At 45.8% G+C, this 5,436-nt stretch overlaps 1 non-coding gene across 1 annotated transcript; it reads left to right on the plus strand.

The window, feature by feature from the left end:
- Positions 1-4,479: 4,479 nt before the first annotated feature.
- Positions 4,480-4,553, plus strand: Trnat-ugu (transfer RNA threonine (anticodon UGU)). The gene has a single exon. It is a non-coding gene; the product is annotated as a tRNA-Thr (tRNA).
- Positions 4,554-5,436: the final 883 nt, after the last annotated feature.

Consider the following 5,436-nt stretch of genomic DNA (forward strand, 5'->3'; position numbering starts at 1 on the left):
AGTTAGCTCACTGCTGCAGTACGGCTCAAAGAAGCAAGTAGAGCTTGGATGGCGTGTACAGGTACAGCTGCCCATGCAGCTTCAACACGATACCACAGTTCATCAAGAGTAGTGACTGGCGTATTGTGACGAGCCAGTTGCTCGGCCACCATTGACCAGACGTTTTCAGTTGGTGAGAGATCTGAAGAATGCGCTGGCCAGGGCAGTAGTCGAACATTTTCTGTATCCAGAAAGGCCCGTACAGGACCTGCAACATGCGGTCGTGCATTATCCTGCTGAAATGTAGGGTTTCGAAGGGATCGAATGAAGGGTAGAGCCACGGGTCGTAACACATCTGAAATGTAACGTCCACTGTTCAATGTGCCGCCAATGCGAACAAGAAGTGATCGAGACGTGTAACCAATGGCATCCCATACCATCACGCCGGGTGATACGCCAGAATGGCTTCCAATGTGCGTTCACAGTGATGTCGCCAAACACGGATGCGAGCATCATGATGCTGTAAACACAACCTGGATTCGTCTGAAAAAATAACGTGTTTTATTAGACCATAGACTAATGAGTCAGTGACTCAATTGGTACCGCTTATTTCGATCACTGTAATGTATATATCACAATGTTACAACCATGGATGCGTGGTACAAAGTATGTGTGCAGTTGGTGGACTATGTGAGGAAGATATGTTCATTCATTAGCTTGACCAGCTGTAATATCCAACCCACTTGACACACCAATATTTAAAAAAAATTATTTTACACTTCAAGGGGTTTTTACCCCCAAGGTGTGGACCACTGTGCTAGTGTAACGAGTTGCACAATATATTTATGTCATGTGAGATGGTGTTCTTACATGGATGCTAGTGCATATATACATACACAGATACCCACACACCGAGTGTTTCACAATGCCTATTAGAGGTTCAAATGATTCAAATGTCTCTGAGCACTATGGGACTTAACATCTCAGGTCATCAGTTCCCTAAAACTTAAAACTACTTAATCCTAACTAACCTAAGGACATCACATACATCCATGCCCGAGGCAGGATTCGAACCTGCGACCGTAGAGGTCGCGCGGTTCCAGACTGAAGCACCTAGAACCGCTCGGCCACCAACGGCCGGCGCCAATTAGAGGGTTCTGGCGGTTATAGATAAAGATTTGATAAGGAACCGATGCCCGGAATTGTCCCTTTTCGAAAAAAAAAACGCGGATGATCCGATCATCTTTGTACCTTCTCGGACTATGTCCTATATTCTATACTGGGCAGACGGTCCTGCTCACATGGGTTAAGGCACGTAGCACCATTCAAAGGAAAAGAGAAGTCACAGCCTATAGAAAAATAAGCGGTGTGTCAGGATGAAATAAAGCGATACAATTTTTTTGCGAAGTGAAACATGTGTTTGACGTATTCGTCAGGCATTATAAGCAAGTGCGAGAATAGCCGCTGCTTGGTCCCGCACGGCACGTGTCTCCCTGTTTGAGGAAGTAATGTCTCCCAGAAACGAGTTGCGAGAGCGGTTCGAAGTTTCTGCGACGCGGACGGGTGTCGCCGGCAGAAACCGATTCCCCGATAACACTGCCCTGCTACGAAGGCGTTACTCAATTATCCGGGCGTTCCTTGGCGGAGAAAGGAGAGATTTTAAGTACAATAATTCAAATTCCACATTCATCTGCATTTCATAATACCTGAAATATTTCATTAAAGCAGGTCCTCCCGCACCCTGGATAAATTGCTTTTTCGTCTCTAGAAGGAGAAAGTGCGGCAGAAAAAAATAAAAAAAAAATGGAAAAAAAGGGGTCACGTTTGCCGTGCGGAGGCGCGGTTCGCCGACGTTTCATAACCTTTAAATCCTATCAGCGGCAGTGCAAATTGAAATAGTTAATTCCCGGGGACCCGTCACGGGAGCGGCCGCCGACGGCGACGGCGACGCCGCGTTTTCAATTCTCTTAATAGAATTTTAAATGCAGATCCCGCCGCGCCTCACCTCTGCGGCCCAGCCAGGCGCGGCGGCCGCCCTGCCCCGGCGCCGCCTCTGCAGAGGCCACACACACTCCCGTGCCGCCGGCGCGCTCCGGCGGCCTCAGATAACGCGTCGTCCAACCCCGGAGGGAACGCCTCCCCTAGGGCCGCGGCGCGGCCATCGGTGCTGCTAAATGCCGCGCTTTATTATTCAGCAGGCAGCGGACGGAAATCATGCGGAAAGGGCTGCAGCCGGAACGATTTTTGATACACTCTGTGATCACAAGTACCCGGACACCGATCGGGAAAGTTACGAGGTTTGTCCGGAAAATACGTATAAAAGTTGAATAATGTCTTTATGTTGCAAGTTGCAGTCACCGCCAGGTGGGACTACTGCTGTAATCAATCCCATCAACGCTCAGTTCGAGTCAGAGCACTCTGCGTGAAGGTGGGGGTGTGTGGCAACTTGTTGAGAGTTATCCTTTTTCACCTGTCGTCGGCATGGAGTTCTCTCGCCGGCCGTTGTGGCCGTGCGGTTAAAGGCGCTTCAGTCTGGAACCGCGTGACCGCTACGGTCGCAGGTTCGAATCCTGCCACGGGCATGGATGTGTGTGATGTCCTTAGGTTAGTTAGGTTTAATTAGTTCTAAGTTCTAGGCGACTGATGACCTCAGACGTTAAGTCGCATAGTACTCAGAGCCATTTTTGGAGTTCTCTCTGATTGAGGAACAGCGCGTCAACATCAGGTTTCTTGCAAAGCTAGGCAAGAATGGCCGTGAGATTTCTGAGTGTTTGAAACAGGTTTACAGAGACAATTCTCTAAAGGAACCAACTCTGAACAAGATGTTAAAAAGGTTCCGGGATGGCCGAGAAGAAGTGAAAGATGACCCTCGCCCAGGACGCCCGTCGACACCGAGTTCCGATGCAAATGTTGAACGAATTCAGGCTTGTGTTCTTAAAGACCGTAGATTGACAGTCAGAATGATTGCTGACAAGCTGTCAATCCCCAAAACAATCGTTCACGAAATCCTGACACAAAAACTTGAAATGAAGAAATTGTGTGCGAAAATCGTACCGAAGCTCTTGACACCAGAACAGAAAGCAAAGAGAGTTGAGTGCTGTGAGGATAGGTTGGAAGCAGAGGAACGAGGGGACTTTCTCAACCGAGTCATCACTGGAGACGAGTCCTCGTTTTACGAATTCGATGTGGAGCTCAAATCTCAAAGCAAGGAATGGAAACTAGCAGGAGAACCGAGAACAAAAAAGACGCGAAAATCAAGGTCCAATTCGAAGACAATATTGATTGTTTTATTTGATTCTAGGGGCTTGCTCACAAGGAATTTGTCCCTCCCGGCCAGAGAGTGAACGGAAATTTTTACGTTGAAGTTCTGACACGTCTCAGAGCTCGTGTGGCCCGAGTTCGACCGGAGTTGACAAAAGGGGGCAGGTGGATCCTTCATCACGACAATGCACCCGCTCACACGTCGCTCGTTGTGCGCGAGTTTTTGGCCCGAAGCTGAATCACCGTGACAGACCACCCGCCTTATTCACCCGATTTAGCCCCGTGTGACTTCTTCATGTTCCCGAAATGCAAAATGGCTCTTCGGCGGCGGCACTTGGGAGATGTGGAATCCATCAAGGCGGAAACGACACGGCAACTGAACAACAACTGAAGACATTCAGCAATGTTATCAACAGTGGAAACGGCGTTGGCAGAAGTGTATCGCGTCTCAGGGCGAGTACTTTGAAGGAGACCATATTGTAATACCTGAATAATTGTAAAATAAAGTTATTATTCAACTTTTATACGTATTTTCCGGACAAACCTCGTATTTGCTGTGAGGGTGTTTTCTAATTCTTTCTACAGAGTTCGTGGAGGGTCGTTTGAAAGATAAAAATATTAAGTATTGTGAGATATCGCATCTACACTTCTCGTATTTAAAATTGCACACACAAACGTCAACCTGTCATGAAGTGTTGTAACGTATTACTATCTTTACGACGTTTCTCATCGAGCCATATACGTTATCTCGCATTTCTAGCTGCTTCTCTCAAACAAATAATGATAAAAATTCAGTAATTCAGGGTCACCACCAGCCCAAGCCCTTCCTAACCATTTATAAAAAAACGGAGCTGGAAAATTATTAGTTTAATTACTTTCATAGTTTAATTACAAGTATGCAAATTTATACGATGACAGTAACTTGTTCTCGAAAGAACAGTTACTGTTGATGACCGCGCAGCTTTTCCCTGGAATCATCAACAGTAACTGTTCTTTCGAGAACAAGTTACTGTCATCGTGTATATAGTTAAAGGCTACCCAGCCATTGACCTTCGTCTGTGCGAATGCGCACAGGTTGCCCAACTCTTACGGGAATCTCCAAAGCGTGCGCGAGTAATGAGTGTATGGGCAAATGTCTATAAGGTACATTACATATGTAGAATTGTGGACAGTTGGGAATGTGAGTCTCACGGGAAGCGTGCAAGGGATAAGTCCCTGCAGTCGCGCTATTCATCTGTATCCTCGGTGGCTCAGATGGATAGAGCGTCTGCCATGTAAGCAGGAGATCCCGGGTTCGAGTCCCGGTCGGGGCACACATTTTCAGCTGTCCACATCGAGGTATATCAACAACACCTGTCGGCATCTGAGGGTTTCAGTTAGTCATCATTTATTTCATGAGAAGGTTATTTGCTGTGAGGGTGTTTTCCAATTCTTTCTACACAGTTCGTGGAGGGTCGTTTGAAAGATAAAAGTATTACGAATTGTGAGATATCGCATGTACATTGCTCGTATTTAAAATTGCACACACAAACGTCAACCTGTCATGAAGTGTTGTAACGTATAACTATCTTTACGACGTTTCTCATCTCGCCATATACGTTATCTCGCATTTCTAGCTGCTTCTCTCACACAAATAATGATAGAAATTCAGGGTCACCACCAGCCCAAGCCCTTCCTAACCATTGATAAAAAACGGACCTGGAAAATTATTAGTTTAATTACTTTAATATTTTAATTATAAGAATGCAAATTTCTTTAAGTAGCCAGATAAATAGCACTCCGTGTCGTGCATGAAGCATCTTCATTAATTCAGGATTGGAAATCGGAGTAAGTGGGTAAGATCAACACCACAGAATTTATCTTTCACGTAGATTATTTATTGTATCTAAGAATTTGGTTGCACATCCTAATTCCACATAACTGGTGCCTGACTAGAAATACTTAAGAATTACGTGAGAATGTAACAGAGCACAATTTAACTACAGCAAGAAGAAACACAGTAAACTGGGGTGGAAGACAATGATACTATCATAAATATCTCAGTGAGATTCGCATTACGATTCTATGCATGCACTATTCTGGACAGAGGTTTAACCAATGCACGTGGTTGCGCGATAATTATTCAACATACTGACTGCGTCTGCTGCTTGTAGACGGCCGAACTACAGCACGTGGTGCATTCTTGCAGAAATTATA

The sequence above is a fragment of the Schistocerca cancellata genome, chromosome 6 (assembly GCF_023864275.1).
Source record: "Schistocerca cancellata isolate TAMUIC-IGC-003103 chromosome 6, iqSchCanc2.1, whole genome shotgun sequence".
In the NCBI taxonomy this organism is placed as follows: Eukaryota; Metazoa; Arthropoda; class Insecta; order Orthoptera; family Acrididae; genus Schistocerca; species Schistocerca cancellata.